This window comes from Camelus ferus, chromosome 2 (genome assembly GCF_009834535.1).
Source record: "Camelus ferus isolate YT-003-E chromosome 2, BCGSAC_Cfer_1.0, whole genome shotgun sequence".
Classification (NCBI taxonomy): Eukaryota; Metazoa; Chordata; class Mammalia; order Artiodactyla; family Camelidae; genus Camelus; species Camelus ferus.
This window is the reverse complement of record NC_045697.1, coordinates 116,759,535-116,783,134: the sequence shown is the minus strand read 5'-3', so window position 1 is coordinate 116,783,134 and position 23,600 is coordinate 116,759,535. Positions and strand designations below refer to the sequence as shown.

The following is a 23,600-nucleotide window of genomic DNA, read 5'->3' as shown; positions in this document are numbered from 1 at the left end:
GTTTCTGATTTCTCTTGTTGTTTCAGGGTCCACATGCCCACCTGTACTAAATCAGGCTCTGACAGTAGGGTCTGGGCGTGTGTGAGCTGGCCTTGAGATGAGTTAAGGCCGTGGGACCAAAGGCCATGATGAGAGCATGTTTGCAGTATGCAGTAAATAATGACTGTACGTATGCATGAATTATATAAGATTTAGAACAAAGAAAACAGAAGTACGCATGCACTAGAGATATTCTGTAAGCCTCAAGAACAAAGAAATTCACATTGTACATGTGCTGGCAGAGAACAGATAAAAAGCAGGACAGGTGCATCGTAGGTGCACGCACCTCCCTGTGGCAATAGAATAAAGCATTGTTAACCCCGTGGTGTCTCCTGCTGAAGTCTGTCCGGCGGTATGGCAACTCCTCGCGCATTTTTTCATTTGGGCCGCTCACCTTCTAGAATCCCACGTCAGCCCCCCTCGGTTGACAGTGTGTGTCCTTGAATTTTCCATTTCCATGTCGTTTGAAACCTGTAAGAAAGAGCAACTGCCCCCCCCCCCCATTCTTTGCCCAGAGTTCTGAGTATCTGTTCTGTTAGCTCAGGATCTGTATTTTGGGCGCGGCTCAGAGAGAAGGTGTGGCTTTGCTCCAGGCAGCAGCAGCAGCAACGGCCCTGACCCCACTGGCCCTGACTCCAGGATGGGGCCTCCCTGGGCTGGCAGGTTAGTGCCCCTCTGAGCTCAGTGCCCAGCTGGGCTGAGACCTGCGTGAGCCCCCTCTGAGCGTGGTGGGCTCCAGGAGTGAGCTGCACAGCAGCTGTACCGCCTTTATTATCCAGCCTGGAAAGTCCTGTAGCATCACTTCCGCCTCAGACATGCCCCACCCCAAACTCAGAGGGGGAAAATAAAGCACTTGTACCGGTGAAAGAACTAGGGAATGAGAGGTAGTATTGTCAGCATTTTTGCAAAATGCAGTTCTGTACCCAGAGTCACCAATTATTTACATTTTGCCCCATTTATTTTATCATTCTTCCTATCTATGTATTTATCTCTACAAAGATATAGAATATCTATGCACATACGAAGATATATAAACTTGTGTTTATTTTCTAAAAACAAAGGCATTATCTTTTGGAATCACAGTACGGTTACCAAAATTAGGAAATTTAATATTGATACATTGCTGTTTTCCAATCCTTAGTCCATATTTAAGTTTTATCAATTGTTCCCTTCCTTTCCTCTCAAATCCATAAAGGAACTTATGAGGCATGTGTATTTCTTAAATTTCCAAAGGTGATCCTGGTGGCCGCTCTTAGTCTAGAATAACATGTAAATATTTGGAGACAGACCCAAGTTTAAATCCCAGCTTTGTCACTGACCTGAAGCATAACCTTTGGCAAATTGCTTTAGCTCTCTATATCTCAGTCTCCTCATTAACAAAAATGGGGGCATTATTGGCTACACCACAGAATGGAGGGAAAATATATCTGGTGCCTGCTTTTCTGCAAATGTTAGATTGTCCTCTTTCACTCGTTAAAATTACTAAATAATCACTAGAATGTGGTGCTGGAGGTGGCAGTGTCCATACACTTTTGCTCCATCTCCACTGAACCCTAACTGACTGTGGGATTCAATAGAAATTCAGTCGTGCTTTACCAAGGCTGCAGTCACTAATTTGGGGTGCACTGTTCTGAGTCTAAATCATGGATTCAATCCCACATGAGTCAATTTGCTTTTGTTTTATTCCCTAATCTCAAACTGCTACCAGAGAGTAGGTTCTTGTCTTGTTGCAGAAAGAATTCAGAGATGAGAATTTATTATTAGGTGATAGGATGCTCTCAAGGGAGACTCAGGTGAGCAGCTGCCCTGGGTTTCCTTGACAAGCTGGTTACATAGGGTGTAAAAATGAGTCAGCAGAATATTCACTGGAGAGGGATGGGTTTGGGGTCATATTTCCTGATTTTCATCCCAGCTCCACATTTCTGTGAGGAGAAAGGATTTTTGTCCTTATTTAGTCTGGATCAGAAGTGTCATGGCATTGGTGCATGAGGGGTACTTCTAATCTGAAAGGCTAATTTTATTGAAATGAGGGCATAATGAGCAAGAATTTACATTCAGACACTGGAGATTCCTGCCTTTTCCCACTTTTCTTTGTCGGTTTTCAGGACATTTGTCTCCCCAAAATGTGTGGTATCTTATCAGTCTGGTAGTTCCTGCTTTCCTCTGTCTGCCCAAGGATGCCCGTTGTTCATAAGATGTGTGGTTTCCTGCCATTTGGCCCATGCCCCCTTTCTCTGCTTGTATCTAGCTATCCGCCTGCTCTAACAAAACTACACCAACTTTCTTTCCTGCACAGTCACCTGGAGTTGAATGAACAGGGCAAAGTCATGCCTGCTCCCTCCTTTTCAGTACTTACCAAACAGCACCATCCTCCAAACAGGAAGAGGGTCTGCCATGGTGTTATCTGATAAGTACCAGAAAGAAGGAGCAAGTATTACTTCATCACTGCGTCTTTCATTACTCTTTAAATGTAAGCTGAAGCAAGACAATTCTTGTTGCCTTTTCCTTACGGTTAAATATGCCTCAGAATGCCCGCAAATGGTGCATCTGCTATTTCATCATAGCTCATTAGAGGGCTCTGGGTTTGCCCTGCCAGAGATGTCACTCAAGGTGACTGTATTAACTTTCTGTAGCTTTCCCCCTTCCTTGATTATGTCATCACTAAATAACCCTTTTTACAATACATAAACATTGTAGTTAAAAGTCCTTGAGCAACTTGGTCCATTTTATCAAGTCACCAGACTTTGGAATGCCCTTAATCTCTTATTTAGTTTGGTTTATTGGGACTTTTGAACACTGGTAAGCAATTCCTGGTGAATTGCCTCAGTCTGGTGCTAACAAGTGTGAGCCATAACATATACGTGTGTTTAGATTGCACAAAACGGAGCAATGCCCCAGGCTCATCTCCAGGCTTTGTTGCTGGAAGATACAGGGGAATCCCTGGAGCTGACCCCGCTTCTGTCTGGTGTCATAAAGGACAACATAGGTGAATGTGACTGGACTGGTCACAGTGTCACTAACAGATTCCAGCCTAGAATGGTTTACCTCAGCGGTCAAACCAAACTTTCCCCCTAAATATACATCAGCTTTGATGATGCAGGTATGTTTGTCAATGCTGTTCTAGTCTACAAGTAAAGGGTCTTTATGTCTTGGCTAATTTCACAAAATCACAAAACTTGGTACAATAAAAAAATGAATGCAGAAGACTTAAACTTACACACCAAAGCACTGCGGAATCAGTGCGTCATAGATGAAGCTCTGCTGTCAGTTTTTGTTATTGTTCCGCCTCAGTGTGTCTTCAGGCTGCAACCTGCCTCGGTCCTACACCCAGTACTCTTTCATGATGGAAGTCAGCTTCCTCATCCGGCAAACAAGTGCATCAGGACAGCCTACGGCATCCTTGAGGAGGCCCTTGTGAAGAGCCACAGCATCTCTATCACTCCCTCAAGAGTCAGGTAGCACACTTCAGAGTTTGGATTGCATAGCGGATAATTTGCTTTATTGGTGGCAGAACTCCAAGCTGGGGCTACACTGTATAGTTGAGCTGGAATGATGAACTGTTTTGCAGAGCTGGCCACAGCTTAGCACCAAATTTGTATATGGTGTATTTCTTCTTAAGGTAGACTATAACCCTCTTATAGATCAAAGCTGAAAGTCCATCTTCAATAAAGTTTTAAAGTGACTACCTCTTTTAGCGATGATCCACACTGCAGGCTTTGTCACCTGCAATACCATGAAATGTTTATTATTGAGTAAAGTCAGTTGAGGTTCGAATAGTTTGCCAAATGACAAGTGTATCTTATTCTAATCATCAGTTAATGAGAAGGTTGAGATTTTAAAATCCCCCAATTTTAATTCTATCCAGGACATTTTCTAATACCGATGTGACGTTTCCTTTATTCTTAATTACAACAGTTGGGATGTATAGACTTTCAGAAACAAACTGTATTTATTTGCATCACCTACTTTTTCCTTGAATAGCTGTGATGTTTTTATTCTAGCTGCACCCTAGAATATTCAGTATATACAATAAAGAAGAAAATTGAAATAAAGTATAAGAAAAATGAATTATTTTCTTCCCTTTGTTTTGAAGGTGTTTTCTCCAGCCAGTGCAAAATCAGTAATGCAGTAGATAATTTGCTAAGCAAAAGCAATGTCAGGTGATCCTCCTGAATTGCTTTTTCTACAAAAAGTTAATTCTAACTATTAAACTTTAAATAAATGAGTGTTTGGACTCAAGCTTATTTAGTCACATGTGAGCCATTTTATCCTAAAGTTTTAGAATTTTGACTAAGGCCAGGTACCAGTTGCAGCTGTGGATTAGTCAATACAGAATGGTCTGCAGGGAAGACAAATGTGACATCGGTGAGTCCCAGCTTTCATATACTATAAAAATTTTATATTTACAAGACATGTTTTGAAAGTGTATAGGAACTCTAAAATGCAAGAAATACTGTATTGAGATTCACTTTGCCCTCTGGTCTGTTTAGAGCTTTGTCCCTTAACATTCGCTAGGTGAGCTCATTGACTGCGCTGCACAGACAAAACAAGCTGCTGGCAGATGGCACTCACCTGTCTAGAGAAGCCACAGCATGCCTGCTCCACTGACAGGCCTCTCCAGCTCAGGACACGTACCTGGATCACAGCTGCCTGGAGCAGGGTAGACCTCTGACCCAGAGACAGCCCGTCCACAGGGTGGCCAGCAGCCTCTGGTGGTTGGTGTCTTTCATTGTTTAAAATACCCCTCTTTATTTTTAGTAATAATTTTTGCCTTAATGTCTACCGTGTTTGTCATTATTCTGAAAGCATTCTTTTTTGTTGGTGTTTGCATGGAGTGATTTTCTATCCTTTTGTTTTCAACATTTCTGAGCCTTGTATTTAAGGTGAATTACTTGTTAGCTTCTTTTTAATACAGTCTGACCATCTTAGTTCTAGTGTGTTTTCCCTAGACTAGAGAAATTGGAAATAGTTTTAATTGAAGTATTTGGTCCATTTATAGTTAATGTAACACTCAAATATTCGAGATTGTATCTACAAATTACTCTTGTTTTTCCCCTGTCTTGCTTTGGTCTGCTGGCTAAGTCTGGTCACATCCACTTGTTTATATACTGTTTATGGCTGCTTTCACACTGAAATATCAGAGATGATCTAATAGCTGTTAAGTAATGAGCTGCATTCCAACACATGAGAAATCAAGTTTTTCTGAAAATTCTTTCAAACACAGAGTCTTATGGAAAGTAGGATAAGATATCTGCAGTACCTATTACAACAAGGGTCTCATATTCAGAACTCCTAAAATCATTTAGAAAAAGAGGACAAGAAACCCCAAAATAAAATGATCAAAAAATACGTATGTTTCCTGATCCTAGTGTGGTTTACAAGTTTGGTTATTTTCTGAAAACTCATCCATCTGTATACACTTAGGATCAGTGCACTTTTCTCTATTATGGTATCCTTCAATAAAAATTGTTTTTAACTTTATGGAGATTTAATTTAATTGAGTACTCTTCCAAAGTTAGTAATTAAGGAATAATATGATTATTTGGATGGGAATGTTGAAGTGCATTTTTACTTGACATCTGATTGTACTTTACTTTTTCTGAGGCACGCTAACATTTATTATGGTACAGAGTAGTTGTTGATGCAAATGCTAATGCCTGACAAAGCCTCCCCCATCTCTCATTTCCTTTTTTCTATATTATTATACAGTAAATATTTGACTTTAAATGAGAAAACTGTAAGTTCAAGATGGAAAGAATAAAACTTTTGATAGCTTCCCTTTTCTGAGAAACCAGATTTCAGGCAGAATAAATTAAGCAAAATTAAAATTATAGTTATGGATGGGGAGAATCTTAGTTCCACTGTGATTATTGTCTACATCCTTGAATGCCTCTCTTTCTAAAGTATCGATCATTACATGAAAATTACTTACATACTTTAAGGACCACAAGGGATATAAACTTCACTGAGAAATATTTTTAAAGTAAAGGGAATATGTGAGAGCACATTCCTCAGTTCATAATACATTAAAAATAAGTGTTTCCTCTTTGAACTAAGGAGGCTATCTTTTGACCAAATGTACATAAAATAAATTTCCATCACCACAAAGGAGTTCCCTTGAGCCACTTGACAGTTAATCCCCTCCCTCCTCCCCAAACCCTGGTAACCATCTACTGATCTGCTTCCCATCACCACGGTAATGCCTCTTCCAAAATGTCATGTACTTGAAACCACAGAGTCATAGTCTTCCGTCTCTAGCTTTTTTTTTTTTTGCTGATTATAATATTTTTGAGATTCATATATGTTGCTAAATGTATCAATAGTTTGTTCCTTTTTATTGCTGAGTAATATTCCATTATATGGATTTATTGCATTTGTTTAACCATTCCCCAGTGGATAAACATTTGGGTAACATCCAGTTTGGAACTATTATGAATATTATGAATAAAGCTTCTATGAAATTTGGATTATTTGCATATAAGTGTTAGCGTGGACAGATATCTTCATATCACTTACGTAAATACCTAGGAGTGAGCTTGTTGGATCGTACTGGTGAAACACTGCACCATGAGAGGTGAAACCCTGCACTACAAGATGTGTTTTGAAGGCTAAGTGTTGTTTCTTGATCAACTTTTCCTTATGAGGAAAAAGATAAGTAAGTCAAGGTTGATAGGAAGTCTTGTGATTTCAGCATCCAGAGAGATGTGTTGCCACAAATTAAAATGGAGAAAATTGGAAGAGGAATTTTGGAAGGAAAATTAAGAGTCCCTTTTGGACATCTTAATATGCCCGTTGGACATCTTAATATGCCCGTTAGACATCTAACTAGAGATGCTGTGTAGATGGTCAGATGTAAGAGATTCGGAAAGTCTGAGAACAGAGGCATACTTTTTAGAGTCTTCAGGATATGAAGCCAAAAAAAGTCCAAGGACTGGGCCCAGATACTTACTAGTTGTTATTTTAATCAAGCATTAAAAATTTCAGTGGATTTACAAATTTCTCAAGTTTTAATTCAGCTTGAGAATCATATATATATATATATATTTTTTTTTTTAGTAAATCAATATGGGAACAAAGGACTCCAAAAATACGTGTGGAGCACAGAGTCTTTGCTTTACACATGTACTGCTAACAGACAACTCCAAAAATGCAGTGCTCCAACCTTCAATTGGGACAAAGATCTTGGGAAATACTTTTTTTCTCAGTTTGCTTCAAAGAAAAAAAAAAAATCCAGCCTTCATTCTAAGAATGCTTACATTCATGGCGGGATACAGTTCTCATAAAAGTGGACTGTTATTCAATATGAAACATTCTAGTCAACTTAATTTTTATTGTCTCCAACACCTGTTGTTATGAAAGAGAAAACAAAATGTGCATAAATGTCACATGTTCAGGGTCACCATGACCAGTGACTTGACTTACATTCTCTCTGAAAGCAATCAGAGCAAAATCTGCCTAGAGCCACGATATTTAGATTCAAGCAGGAAAAGGTAAAAGTTGCCACGCTACATGAAGAGCGAGCTTCCAGGCGGGGAACTGAGGGTCTAGGAAGAGCGGACTCTTGCTTTTCATTGTAACCCTCTTGTGCTCTTTGTGTGTAGATTCCATTTTTAAGGAAACACACTGTTTGATAAAACATAAATCAAGTTCAATTAATTAAATCAAAATCAAGCACAAGATTTTAATGGGGGCTGGAAACACTGAGGTCACCAGCTACGATGGAGTAAAACCTTCCATCACCATTAACTTTTTTGGTTTAGGTTTTATCAACCTATAAACGTTTTCTTTTCCCCCTTTCTATCTGAAGATTATGATTTCTTACCACATGTAGTTCAAAATAAAAATGACACTAAGCAAAAAAACAAATTAAAAAAAGGATTAGGGTTGACTGCTGAACAACACGGTTTTGACTTGCTTGCGTCCACTTATCTGCGGATATTTTTCAATGGTAAATATGACACTGGCCCACTATGGGCTGAATCCACTGGTGTGAGAACCCGGGTATACGGAGGACGACCCTATGTTATAATGCGTGTTGGGTCGGCGCCCCCATAGCCCCCACCTTGTTCCAGGGTCAACTGCAATCTTAAAATAAAACAAAACATGCATGTAAGGTGAAAATTATGTGGGCTTCTTTCTACATCTCCAGATGATTCCTTTAGGGGATCTCTGCAAAATGCTTTAAGCACCTACTTAGTCACCTCATTATACAGACCAGTGTGATTCTGTTACAGGACAGAGTCGTTACCTGTGTGTTATTAATATTCCTCTCTTTTCTGCATCTTTTCCCTTTGCTTCTTCTGTAGGATTCTGTATGTACACTCGTGCACCCAACCCTAGACCATAATTTGTGAGAAGGCTGAGGGACAGTGCGTATTACCCTCTGACAGCAGCAATCTGCCCATCAAAACGTGTGGTACAGGGCATTTTAAAGGGAGGAAAGTATTTCGCCATGAGTGTACTATATGTAACAGACAAGCTGGCTTACCCCACAGAAAATCAGCTCAGCTATTGAGTGATGCTGTGTTTGCACCACTTCCGGGGTCCTGCTGCTACCTGGGGATGCGGATCACCTGTCCATGGTGGGGAACAGCTTGGCTCCTCCTGCCCTGCACTGGAACGCCAAGCATCTTTGCATGAGATTTCTTTAGTCTCTTCAGCTTTCCAAGCTATTTATTTTAGAGCATCCTTGCTGACATCCCGTGTCTTTCATCTGTAAAATCCTTCTGCTTCTTTATGTTAAAACTGGATAATATGGAGTCTGCATATTGGGATGCACAGCAAACTGCCTGTGACGCTGTGACTTAGCTTGGCTGTTCTCTTCTAAGAAGTACCCCTCCACACCCACCTCCTACTCTAGGTGTTCGTGTTCGGGTGTGTCATGGGAAAGGACTTTTTAAAATTTTTATCTCATAAAATCTTTGAGAAAGCCCCTCTGTCTGAGTCAGAATTAAACTAGGACTTGGCCCAACTCCCATGACATGGGGCTTTCTGGGGACAAATAAAATCTTTCAGTCTTCCCACTGAACAGTCTGTATATTTCTTTAAATTTCTCAGGGACTCAGAGTCACAGCTACATGTTCACTGGACGCTGGCTGTCATAATAGAAAACATCTTTGCATTTTTTTTTTCTGCCAGATTTGTCTAGTTTTGTAAAACACCACCCAGGCTCTTTTGCCCCTTCTGAAATCACTTACTTTCCAAAATGCAAAGGGAAAAGCTTTTAAAACTAGAGCTTGATATTTTCTTAATTAGAAATCAAATTGACACAAAATTGGAATGTCTCCTTTAATAGGTTTTTTAATTATATTAAATGTATGACTATAATTTAATCATTTATAAACCAAGAAACAATGTTTATTTATATCAAAAACAATTCTAATATTCTTTCCTTGTCTTAAATCAGCTTTAGTAAGATATTTAAAGTGCACAGTTTATATGTTTTCACATATTTATGCTTCTGAGAAACCGTCATCACAATGGACTGTAAAGGACACATCCATCACTCCCAAAAGGATCCTGGTGCCTCACTGACAAACCCACCCTCCTGTTCCCCTGCAATGGCCTTTCCTCTGTCCTCAGTCACTTCCTAGAAATTTACGTAAACAGAATCATATGCTACATAATCTTTTTTGTTTGGATTCTTTCACACAGGATAATGATCTCGAGTTTCACCCATGCTGAGTATTGTTCTATTGCATGGCTAGGCCACAGTTTGTTTAGTCATTCACCTATTAAACATTCATGCTGTTCCTAGTCTTTGGTTATTACAAACCAAGCTGCTATGAAGGTTTGTCTTGAAATATTTGTATGAACACATGCTTTCGTGACTCTTGTCCTAGGTTAGAATGGCTGGATTATATGGTAGGTGAATGTTTAACTGTCGCCAAACTGCTCTCCTACATGGGTGTACTGCTGTTCACGCCCACCAGGAGTTTATGAGAGTCCCAGTTTTTCCACACCCTTGCCGATTCATGACACAGGTAGCCTTTTCAATGATAGTGGATCTTAATTAGTATCCTAATGTGGATTTAATTTACAAGATGATAAGCATCTTTTCATATACTTACTTGCCACTCATAAATCTTTGATGAAGTATCTATTAAATCTGTTGACTACTTTCTTATTATGAAGTATTGAATACTTTCTACGTATTCTGGGTAGACACACTTCATTAGATACATGTAGCGCACATATTTTTCCCAGTTCTTGGCTCACTGGTTTGCTCTGTTAACAGTGCCTTTGGGAGAGCAGTCCTTACCTTTGACTAAATCCAATTAATCAATCTGTTCTTTTGCGGATGTTGCTTTTGGTATTGTATCTGAGAAATCTTTGGTCACCATCTTTGGTGTCATGTCTAAAATACCCAAGATCACAAGATCTCTTCCTAGAATTCCATAGGTGTAGTTTTTCTGTTTAGGTCTATAATCCAGCTTGAGTTAGTATTTGTGTTTTGCGTCAGGTATGAATTTGCCGTATGCGTTTTGTTATATTGTGCCAAGTTCATTGATTGGCACGTGGATATCTAATTGTTCCAACACCGTTTGTTGACAAGACTGTTTTTCCCTCCATTGAAACTGCCTTGACACCTTTGTCAACACTCAAATAACCGTATACATATGTGAGTCTATTTCTGAGCCCTTTATTATGGCCCACTGATGGGTCGATTTGGCCACCGTTGCTACAGGGTCTTAACTACCGTAGATTTACAACAGTTCTTTAGTCAGGTAGCGCATGTCTTCCAATTATCCTTTCCAACATGGTTTGACTCACCCTAGTCCTTTTGTGTTTCAATATGAATTTTAGAATCAGCTTGTCAATTTCTACAAAAAAAAAATCTCCTGGGGTTTTAATTGAAATTGCCTCGAATCTACAGATTATTTGGGACGTGGGGGAAAATGACATCTTAACAATACTGAGTCTCTGAACCATGAACATGGTAAATCTCTCCATCTTTTCAGGTCTGCCTTAATTTTCATCAGCAATGATTTGTGTTCTTAATGCCAGGGCAGTGCCTGGAATCCAATAGTATTTCTGTGGTCTTTTGTTGAATTGAACCGATAAAAGCCTAAATGAGAGGAATCAAGCCCAATCTTGAACTTTTAGTAAAAGTGTACAATGTACAACAGCCCTGCAAAAATCATTCTGATTATTCATACACGTTCACAAGAATGCCATTTAGAATTTTATACCACCTCGTGCTGATCAGACATCTGCTTAGACAGTCTGGATAAATTCCCAAATCAGTATCTCTTGATCTTCGGCATAGTTGCTAAGTAGGTTTATGTTTTCAATTCCCTTCTGATCATGTTCCATTTCCCATCTTAACTTCTCTTGCCCTGGAGGGGCGGGTGCAGAGTCAGCCCTCCTTGATATAAGCTGTACTGTTAATTCTCCTTCTGTTTGTTCTGACAGCCAATAGCCACATTCTCACCAATGCCTTGTCCTCTGTCCCCACACCGTTCCTACTTTACAAATTAATGACTCAGTAACTGTCCCCTGACTATCCCGCTCAGCACACCCCAATAATCATGAAGCATAGATCTGAAATGACTTCTCCCATGCTGCACTTAGCATTCAGTACCTGGGACAAACATTATAGACCACTGCTTCCTTCTCTCTTTCACTCCAAAATGATACATGGAGCAGATTTGTACATATTTTAACTGACTCAGAACATCATGTTTTTCTTTCCTTAAGTAAATTTCATCCTGAAATGGGTCACTGAGTCCTTTCTCTTATCTGAATAGAAATGATATAGTACATCTTTAAAGGTTAACTTTTAAATGCCTTACTTAGGGATAACAATATAATCTATAGTACCATATAATAAGAGACATGGAAAAAAATAAAACTTAAGTCATGAAGCGATGGTACTACTTTTTGCTAGCAGAGAACAGAGAAAGTTGGAAATTTTTATGTCAAAACATTTTTTAATTTACTATAAAAACCTTAAGCCATGAATTCTGAATTAAGAATCAAAAGGGGAGAAAAAAGACTGTGGGGCAGTTGTATGCCCCTTGTGACTTGCTGAAAGGAATAACTGAAGTAAGAGTTGAGGTGTACAGATAGACTGGAAGAACAGATCATCCGAAGTAGTTGCTTTAAAGAAAGGTGCTGTACCATATTTTAATCACGTTTTCGTGATAGAAAGCAAAAATAAACAGACAAGAAGCTGCCAAGCACATATTGAAGGTTTGCTTTGAGCCTGTTGAGTGGAAAATCAGCCTAATTTTATAGTTTTACTCTGTCTTCCTGTTCTTTGGATTTTAAAGATTTTGCCCCTGAATTTCATCATTTTCCTTCACCTAGGTTTAGCTATCTTACTGAATTGCTGTTTTTATGAAATGGAGTCTCAGACCAACAAGATGAGCTCCATCTTGGGTCAGAAGAATTTACTCCCATCCAGGACTGGAACACTTGTTATCTGGAGATGATGACAACATATTACAGGAGAGAAAGAGGAAACTTTCCAATAAATCTGTTGAAAGGTATCTGTCAGTGGATAATGTTGACTCTAAACTGACATGATTCTCTATAATCCAAAGAGACATCTATCTGGCAACCAGTAGTTTCCACCCCAGATCTGCTCTCTGAGATTCCAAAACCATCTCAGGGTCAAGGCTTAGTTACTCGCCAGCAGGGGTCAAGATTGGTCTTTTATCAACTCATCAACCAACTCAGGGAGGATAATGTTATTATTTTATTTATCATAAAAAGAATGAGTACATTATAGCTTGATATGTTAAAGAAAAAAAAAAAAAACCAAAACAGTATTTCTCAGGGTATAGTCCACAAGTGCCTTCAACAGAAGTATCTGAGGGGACAACAGAATTTGCATTTTCAACAAGCTTCCCAAGTAAGTGTCATGCACATTAAGACTAGAGGATCACTGTTCTGAAGTTTCTCACTTAAACCGTTAGACAGTAGAAAAGCACAAGAGTCTACATAGTACAGAGATCAACCAGAAGGGAGTTAAAACTTATGGTGACAAAGAATATGAAAACGAATATATGTATGTACATGTATGACTGAAGTATAGTGCTGTACACCAGAAATTGACACAACACTGTAAACTGACTATATGACAATAAAAAAAAATATATATATATATATATATACAAAAAAAAGATAAGAAGGGAGTTAGAGAGGGAGGAATCTGTGTGGGCTTCTATCAGAAGAAGTTGTGGAGGGGGTGGGGGGTAGAGCTCAGTGGTAGAGCGCGTGCTTAGCATGCACAAGATCCTGGGTTCAATCCCCAGTGCCTCTGTATAAATAAACAATAAATTATTTAAAAACTTAATTACCTTCCTCCTACAAGTAGAAAATAAATAAATAAAAATAAAAAAAATTTTTTTTTAATTTTAAAATAGAAGCTGTCAGTGAAAATGCAGAACTTGGGCTGAAGCTTCAGAGATTTTAGATTTTAAAGCAGGATGGCAGTAGGCCAAGGGAGGAAGGCATAAGCCTGTAATGTGAAAAGTCTGAAGAGAGAAGGGCCGGGATCTCCTAGAGAACATCTTCAGGGTGGGAAGCAAGGTAAAATCATTCAGATCATGTTGGGTTTGATGTAGTGTTCATCTTCTTAAATTTGATTAGAATATGACTTAAAAAAATGAGTAAGAAATTTAATCCAACAACAGTATGAAAAGATAATAAATTAATTATGTACATAAGTAGTAACGGAGAAGAACAGTGGGGAGAGCGGTCCGGGCCTGGTGCATTACAAGCTGTTTCAGCCCCTGCTATGGAGACGGAATAAACGTGAGAGGGAGCGTTTCTGCTGTCTCCCTCCGCTGATTGGTCCTTATACCACAGGGCATACGTAAGAATGGACTTTTTTTTCTCATTGCAATGGAGAAGCCCATAAAAGCAGAATGAAATCTAAAGGGTAAATTTCCTTTATTATCCATACTAAAGAAGTCCAAATATTTAGTAGCCAAGAGATTTCACAAACGTTATTTTTCCATTAAACCAATCAGACTCGAGAAGAGCCTTTGCTGTTAAAGATGGTACTGAGTTAAGGCAGGAAAGATACCCGCTTCCCACTCACCGCCATAGTCTGCTTCTCCTTAATAATGCACATTTTGATTCATTAAATTAGCACGTAACACATAAAATAAAGATTAAGTGAATCTTTAGTAATCCAGATATTAAAAATAAACATTCTGAAGGATTTCCTTCTATATGTTGCACACATGTCTAAAGGAGTTGTTGGCTTCATAAAACTGGATGTGTCAAACGTGTCTTTTCTTTTAAAGACCCTTTACAAATTCCCTCTATTGTCATTGTAGGAAAAACTCTTGCTATATTACAGGTTTAGGACCTGATGTTGCATACATTTTGGGAACTCTTCTTTTGAAGAGGAATTCTAAGACCAAAACACTTAGGAAATACTGAGAAATGCCTGGGGAAACCAATATAATGCTTTGGGGCCAAGCTGGCTGGGAGAGCAATCAATCTAAAAGGAAATCTAATGCTGTGCCAATTTCTGGTACACGGCGTAATAGTTCAGTCCTACATGTACATACATATGTTCCTTTTGGTTACAGGTTACTACAAGATATTGAATATAGTTCTCTGTGCTATATAGTAGAAATCAAACTGATTATATATCAATTAAAAAATAACAAAATGTTAAATTGAGTTCCAAATTAAAAAATTAAGTTACATAAAAGGAAATATATGTAAAGAAATGATGAGATTATTCTTAGTAAATAATGTGTGTGTGAATCATTAAGGGTTTAAGATTTTTGTTGATCCAATACTGGCACTGTGCACATCGCATGTGAGGTCAGTGCCGCACTTGGAACCCTCCCTCAGCCCACCGGAGTGCACCGGAGGCTGAGGTCCACAGGACCTGGGACACTAACCTCCCACCTACCTCACCTCGAGGGTCTGTCTCTCTTCTATGCTTGAGGTTGTTTTCGACCCCACGGGACCAGGAAGTACTAGAGGGCTGAAGAGGTAAGACCATCTTCAAAAAATAAAGAATGAGAGTTGGGGGATAAATGCCGCAACCTTCCCGTCCCCCAGAGGGACAGGCCCAGGGGTGTTCCGTAGAGTTGTTCAAAGTGGTCCCCACAAGGCTGAACCCCAATTGCTCACAATAGGCTCATTAGCTCATTAACATGTACTTTGTTGGCTGTTCTTTTTTCTCTCTCTTTCCCACTTTGTTAGTTTGGGTTCCCCCAAAGGTTCATCTGTTGGAGGAATCCAAACTAAGCAATGTACTAAATAAAAATGAGAGATAAGTCCAGAAAATGTCTCCAGGAAACCCCACTGCTCCACAGAATTAGATTAAATCAGCTTTCCAAGGGTACTCAACATGTAAACCATAACTTATTTCATCACCTCTCTATCATTCATAGGGCATGTTGTTAATTCAGGAAGTAAGATGGTCATGTTTATTACACACCTCTAGACACTTACTCATAGCCCCCAGGCATATATTTTGCAAGTGTTAGAGTAGTCAGACAGCATCTCAGTGTCAGCCCCTAGCATACACTGAGGGGAGAAAACACTGACCACCTTTAATAGCTAAAATGTCCATGAAGAAACATGTCAACAATAGCATATTGAGCCGCCTTGACATTTAAAATCTTCCTACATGGGGACGTCGCTGGTGAAGAGCTATGCAAGTGGGATAACTAGGGCTTGGCGTGGGGAAGTTAAGAACATGAAAGTGAGTGTAGGGAGATCTGTATTATTCGTTTCTTTAAGATTCTATGTCTACCTCTCTGGTGCAGAAGCTCTCTGGGTTAGTAGTTTCCTTATTTCCTGTCTTTACATCCTCTCTCTTCTTCTTGTCAACTGACTTATTCTCTGAGTCAATCTTCTGCATCAGAGCAGATATTAGAAATGGAAAAATAAACAGGACCGTTGTGAAGGCAGAAGGGTATCAAACACTGGCTTGCTCAAACCAACACCATCCTTTCCTCTTTCCTATCTCCAAATTTCTACCTTTAAAGCAACTTCCTAATTTTTAAATAAAAACTTGGAAATCTTCCGGTTTGGGAAAGTAGCATTTCACACAAGTGACAAGTTTCTGAAAACTTAGCACGTTTCAAAACTGTGGTGAAGTCTGGCCAAGATGGCGGAGCAGAAGGACACGTAGCTCACCCTCTCCCACGAATACATCAAAGCTTTGATAAAACTTTGATTCAAGCCTGGTTTTCCCAAATTGAGGCTATGGCGGAGATGAATATCTACCTAAGATGAATAATTTACCAAAAAAAAAGTACTTTTTTTGCTTTAATGTCTCATTTTAATCTTTGCAATATGGCCTCTGATATTTTGTAGAGCTCTCCAAAATATGCATCATATACAAGGACAGTTATGAGGAATTCTTCATAGCATTTCACCGCATCTAACTTCCTTTCCAAAGGTACTGATTTTAAACTTGTTTCTCAGCATTAAAAGACATACCACCACTTAGATAATATTTGGATGCCTCCTTGTGGGACCCAGAAATACTTCAAATCATGATAACAGTGAATGGTAAAATAACAGCAGCCTCCCCCGTCCCTCAAGGAAGACTGTATTCCATAAACAAAAGCTGGGCTCCCAGGATGCTGAGCCAGTGATGGACGTTTCTGTTTATTGACTGAAGTGGCGCCACCGTGTGGCAGCAGTGTAAACACAGTTTGCAAGTCACTTGCCAGACTAGCCTTGAAATTATTCTTTGTTTTTATATACCACACAGAGCACACGTTAGGTAACATTTTTCATAAAGACAGACTTCATTAATATTTCATGTTACTTGGCTGTCAATCTACATGATTCAAATTCCCATAAAATAAGAGACTCGGTGTGTTTAGATTAACTTTTCAGAAAAAGTCTGAATCACATAATTGTCTAAGTTCAAGATTTATGGTAAATAAAAAGTATGCTCTCTAGTAATAAGGCCATCCAAAATATTTTACGAGTCTTATGACAAGGAAGTGTGACTTCTGATCTATTATAGTAATAGCTTAAGAGCATGTAAGAACCAAAATGAATGACTGATGAGTTTAAAAATTAAAGACATCTGGATAATCTGCACATAGGTAGAGGTGGAATTCTTTCCCGCCGGCTTTGCCCAGGGAGCCCTTTGACATACTGGTGCTCAGTAAGTAATAATAATAAAATAAATAAGGAAAAAGATTTGCTTACTCTTTTCTGGAGTCCTGGCAGTAAGCATAATGAGATATAAAAAGATACGAGTATTCTGTTATAATCTTAGCTTTAACCAGACCAAAAAAAAAATACTTTACTTTTACTAAAGTTTCCTCCAATTCAATAAATTTTAGATACTTATTTTAAGTGTAAGCTATAATATTTTAACATGAAATCAAATTCGTTCTCGCATTTGTTTAGCCCAGCATGGCCTTTGAAATTTTGATAAATAATTTGGCAAAGGTAAAAGGCAATCTGGCTTACTTTGTAGTTGTGTCTGTTTTCCAAAAAAAAAAAAAAAAAAAATTATGCAGGGAACATTTTGACTCTAAAAAGGATACATTTTCCTATAATTATAGCCCCTTATCTTGCTTGGCTGAGCAGGGGTGAGAGAGACTGCTCTGCAAGTCTGAAGATAAACTAAGTACATGGATTAATGATATGCTGGATATTAATAGAAAAGCTGGATGTGAAAAACTGTGCTCCATTTAGTTAACTATGCTGTGAAATAGTAAAATGCTTACACACTAGAGAAGTCGACTCTGCAGGCATCTTCAGTGTTGCATATTTAAAAAGAATCCCTTGCTCTTTTTCGGTTCAGTTTGTAAGTGAAATGAACCAGAGTCAGAAATCCTTGAACTTTGAAAACCAACCTCTATCAAGACATCGAGTTACATGAGATGCCCATCATGGGCGCCGTGTAACTCACTGAGCCATCCTACGGGGTGTGCCCGGTAGCCGTCCACGACCAAGCAGACACGGCATACATTAGATGGGCCTCAAACAGGTGCCAAAGGCAAAAGTCAGTAGTACGAGCAATGGTTCTGATCCCTCAGGCACAATGCTTCTCACCAGGGCCCCAGGATGCTCTTGACAGTCCCAGGTATCGGACAGAAGAAGGCAAAGGAGAAAGTAGCAGAAAGATCCATTAATGGAGTGGCTAGAAATACGACTGATGGTAGGAGCAGCGACCAACACTTTTAGAGAGGGGTCTTCCCCAGAGTGTGCTCCCGGGGCACCAGCTCTGTGCTTCCTGGAAGGTACCTCACGTGCACAGGTGGAAATGCATTCTAGAGTCAGTTAAGCTTGAGAAATTCTGGGTTCAACAAGCTGAAGTTTTCTTTGGGGTCCTTGCATCCTCCACATAGTTTCCCCTCACCTCTGAGATGTTCATGGTGGGTCTGATCCCATCACCAACTGGTTACCCCCCCAAAAAGGAACTAGCACATCCCAGAGTGCTGTGAGTCACCCTTCTCCTACCAACCACCATGTGGCTGGCGGGGCACCATTGTGATTCCTTTTTTTTTTTTTTTTTTTTTTTTGACAATTGGCAATAAATAAGATAGGCATAGCTCTGCCCAAGGCATGTGCCCTCCCCAGCCAAGGTGCAGATGCATTTGTATCTGAAGCACATCTCTGGTGGCAGTAAGCCCAAAGGGCTGTTTCTCAAGTAGAAGCAATTGGGAAGGTCAAATGCCAAGATGATGAAATCAAGCTCCAGCTGATGGAAGCTACAGTGTCCACTACAGTACCCACTTCCCACACGTGGCTAGAAAAACTTTAGTTTAATTTAAAATTTACCTCTTGATTCCCAAAGCACATTTAAAGTGTTCAGTGACCACATGCGGCCAGTAACTGCTGCACTGGCCAGTGCACATATGGTAAATTTCCATCATTACAGAAATGTCTACTGAACAGTACTGGATGAGCATTCCAACACACACACACACACACACACACACACATCCCTTTTCTACAAATAGAAGACGATAGACTGACTTACCAAAGGGCTCCTGATGGTTAGAACCATCCTGGCTCCTGGGTCTTCACTGCTCTAAGCATTTTGGCTTTCTGAAAACATCTTTAGTCTCATTTGGTTCTAACCTATTTGATACACTTCGTGAACAAGTAAGATGAGCTTTTGGAGAGCGGACCCACAGCAGTTCTATCCTGAGAGAACAGGGGTCAGCTGGACAGCTCCCAGACCACCAGCACTCGCTCTGTTTCATGGATTTGTCTCTCAGTAGGTGACGACCTAGGATAGCCTCTCCATGTCAGGGGGCCCAGCCTTCATCACGTCTGCAGCCCCTTTCACCACACCGGCTAGCGTCTTCGAAGGTTCCAGGGACAAGGACGAGGACATATTTTTGGAGGAAAGGGGACATTTTTCTAACAACCCCAGACCAGTACAGAAGAAGGAGCAAAACAGAGTGAAAAAAAGCTTGTGAAAGAAATGAACCTTACAGCAAGTCTTGAAGGCAGTGGTAGGAATTAGCCAGCTGGAGAAGGAGTAAAGGATTTTTTTTTTTTTGATAAGGGATTACCAACATTGATTCATCAACAAATATTTACAGTGCTCTTACCATGTCCCAGGCAGCAGGCAACAGCACAGTGAGTGCAGGACACATTCAAGGAGCTGCAAGGACAGCAGACTAAAACTGAAACACTGGACGAGGTTGGGGAGACAGGAAGCTCAGAATAGGGAGGTAGGAAAGGGCCATGTCATCAGAGCTTTGAATGCCTGTTCAGAAGTTTGCAGTTTATCCTGAAAGGGATGGAGAGCCGTTGAGGCATTTTAAGCAGGAATCAATGTTTTCAGCTCTCTTTTTAAAGGGTCACTCAAAGATAAAAATTCTGGGTAGGACAGAAGAGAAACTAGCACAGTCATGAGATGTTATTGGTTGTGAAGGGGGAAAGAAGATTAATTCAAGAGATACTAAGAAAATATAACCTATAATGGAAAAGAATACAAAAATGAATATGTGTATGTATATGTATGACTGAAGCATTGTGCTGCACACCAGAAATTGATGCATTGTAACTGACCGATTGTAACTGACTATACTTCAATTTATTTAAAAAAAGAGAGATACTGAGAAAACAAAACACAGCAGTGAACGTGAGGTGAGGGAGGAAGGAAGGGATTTGAAGCCACCTCCCGGGACTCTCGGTTGCTTGAATAATCAGGGGGCGGGTCCATCAAGACAGAGGAGAAAGCAGGAGGAACCGGTGTGCAGAGGACTTAAGTTCTGCTCTGTGCACATCCAATTTGAGGCGAAGTTCTTTCTAGAATATTCCCTAGGCATTTAGTATAACAAACTAGAACTCTGGGGAGGTACCTGGGCTGGGGTCACGTATTATTGAGCCTTTGATAAACTCTTGGTAACTAAAACCGTGGGGATGGATTGAAGTAAATCAAGAGAGGATATAAAGTGAAACAAGAAGAGAGGAGGATGCCAACATCAAGGGTGGAGAGAGGAAAGGGAGGCTGCAAAGGATGCCGAGAGAGAGACGCCAAAGTGAGAAACAGCCACGAAGGGTCGTTGTGTCCACCAGGGGAGAGAGTCCCAAAGGATTAGCTCATCTGGTGGAATGAAGCAGAAACGCTGAGTCAGAGGATATTGAAAAGGACCACTGGATTTGACAACCAGAGAGAAAGCATCACTGTTAAGCTCTGTCAGTTGTCAGAGCAATTTCAGTAGCGTGGGAGGCCTGACCCACCTTCCACAGATCTGAGGAAGCCATGAAGACGAGCATCCTGGAGGCAGAAGCCCTCCTTTAAGGAGACAGACTGGTGCTCACCCCCAGAGGCACGATCCACGAAAGAGAGTCGATAAACGAGACTTAACATTTAAATTTTCTGCTCTGCAAAAGGCTCTTTCAAGAGAATGAAAAGACAAGCCACAGACTGGAAGAAAATATGTGTGGCAGACATAGCTGATAAAGGACAGTTATCCAAAATGTACAAAGAAGGCTGAAGACTCCAGAATCGGAAAACAATCCAATTTAAAAATGGGCCAAATGCCTTAAGACACTTCACTAAAGAAGATATACAGATGGCAAACAAGCATATGAAAAAATGCTTCACATTCTATAGCATCAGGGAAATACAAACTAAAACAGCAATGAGACACCATTACACACCTATTACATTGGCCAAAATCTAGGACGCTGACAACACCAAACGCTGGTGAGGATGTGGAGCAATAGGAACTCTCGGTCGTGGCTGCTGGGGTTGCAAAATAGCCCCTTTGGAGGGCAGTTTGTTTTTCTTATAAAACTAAACATTTTCTTATCATACAATTCAGCAGCAATACTCCTTGGTATTCACCCAAAAGAGTTAAAAATTTATGTCCACATAACTTGCCCATGGATGTTTATAGTAGCTTTATTATAACTGCCAAAACTTGGAAGCCACCAAGATGTCCTTCAGCAGGTAAACCCTACTGTAGCTGTGGTCCATCCAGACAGTGGAACACTATTCAGCACTCAAAAAGAAATGAGTTATCAAGCCATGAGAAGACGTGGAGGAACCTTATTGGTGTATTACTAGGCGAAAGAAGCCAATCTGAAAAGTGATCTACTGTATGATTCCAGCTATGTGACAGTCTGGAAAAGGCAAAACTATGGTGACAGTAAAAATATTATTAGTTGTCAAGGGTTTGAAGGGACAAAGAGATGCACAGGTGGATCACAGAAGAATTTTAGGGCAGTGAAAATACTCTGTATGATGCTATAGTGGTGGATACATGCCATCATGCACTTGTCAAAACCCACAGAACATACAACACCAACGGACTATGGACGGTAGTCTGTGGGCTACAGACTATGGACTCTGGGTGACAATGATGTGTCGATGTAGGTTCATTGATGGTAACACATGTATTATCTGGTGGAGATGTGATAATGTGTGGGGGCAGGGGGCTGATGGGAAACCTCTATACTTTCTACTCAATGTTGCTGTGAACCCAAAACTGCTCTGAGAAATAAAGTCTATTTTTTAAATCTGGGCTGGGAAATGCAGAACTAGAACAGTGACTAAGGACACCTGCATGGAAGATGGCCAAGAAAAAGAGCATTTGAGGGCTTAAGGATGGAACTGAGTCTGCATGTTTATGCGGAAGCAAAAAGATTCAGTAGAGAGTATCAAAGGAACGTTCAGGAGAGAAAAAGAGACCTGAAAAAGTGAAAATCAGTGGGAGGGCACAAGTGCAGGACACCGGCTGAACTTCATGCTGAGCAAGCAGATTTCTGACTCTTCCCCTAAGAGGGGGAGGAAAAGAAGAGTGGGCTTGGATGCAGTGATTATGGTTTTATAAGTTGAAGGCGTTCCAAAAGGAAAGACGGTATTCTCCGTGAAGTTGTGCTGAGGTCATTTATTAAGGGTAGGAAAAAAAAGAGAAGAAGAGTAGGGGGCTTTACTCACCTGTCGAAGGACATTTAGGTTGCTTCCATGTCTTGGTTATTGTATACAGTGCTGCTATGAACACGGGTGCATGTATCTTTTTGAATCAGAGTTTTCTCCAGATATGTGCCCAGGAGTGGGATTGCTAGATCATATGGTAAGTCTATTTTTAGTTTTTTAAGGACTCTCCATACTGTTCTCCATAGTGGTTACACCAAATTATATTCCCACCAGCAGTGTAGGAGGGTTCCCTTTTCTCCCCGCCCACTCTTGTGGACTTTTTAATGATGGCCATGTTGACCAGTGTGAGGTAATACTTCATTGTAGTTTTGATTTGTGTTTGTTATACCTTGAGTCTTCAACTCTTCCCAGAAGGCTTTTGAGGGAACTCATCTTCTAGGTCTCAGAGGAACCACCATTGTACTTACCTCAGTCATGCCTTGTTTATTTGAGTCCTGGCTTAGTTCCTTTTGAATCTGAGCTTAGAAATGTGTAGAAATTTGTAAGACAGGTGTAGGCTAATTTCACAGTCATGTGTTTTCATGCAGTGACTTGGGGTGGTTCTAAGGCTACGCAACATTTTGGAAATAGAAAAAAGTAATTTTTTTTAAAGTAATCTATCTGCTTCACCCCTATTAAGAGGTACAAAAAATACTGATGATCAGTCATCTGACAAAGTCTACTGGAAATGGGTGTAGCCCCAAACGAGAAAGTCCAGTCCTAAAAGCTGCACAGAACACTGTAGCTTTGTTGTGTGTGTCTTCTGCTTCAGGACATACTTACTTTCCCCTAAAAGATCCTTAGAAAGTAGTCATTGGGTCCATGGGTCATTTTTTAACTCAGTCTTCCTTGGTCTGTTCAGCTTTCTGTCAAGAGATAGGGCTTCAATAACCCCTAATTGCAGTATTTCACCAGCCACCTTGAACATCCTACATTTCACTTTCTGCTAAAAAGAAAAATATGCTCCAGTCTGATTGTGCACTATGTGGTTACAGAATCATTTTCAAAATTGCCCAAGAGTTTGAAATATGTTAGAAAATGCCATTCATCTAACCAGAACTTTCTATACAGCTAGTGCTCCATGACCAAACCAGAGCATCCTCCTGCTCTCCTTTTCTGCCTTTTACTCTAGCATCTTTCTGAATTTTTTCAGTAGTTTCATGTTGGAGTAACCACCATATTTTATTACAACCACTAATGATACCTGGTTCCTTTCTGT

At 40.0% G+C, this 23,600-nt stretch overlaps 1 long non-coding RNA gene across 1 annotated transcript; it reads left to right on the top strand.

Annotated features, from left to right (window-relative positions):
• The first annotated feature begins 277 nt into the window (after positions 1-277).
• Positions 278-22,432, top strand: LOC116659065. The gene is made up of 4 exons (XR_004314371.1): positions 278-469; positions 4,723-4,734; positions 8,970-8,976; positions 22,421-22,432. It is a non-coding gene; the product is annotated as an uncharacterized LOC116659065 (long non-coding RNA).
• Positions 22,433-23,600: the final 1,168 nt, after the last annotated feature.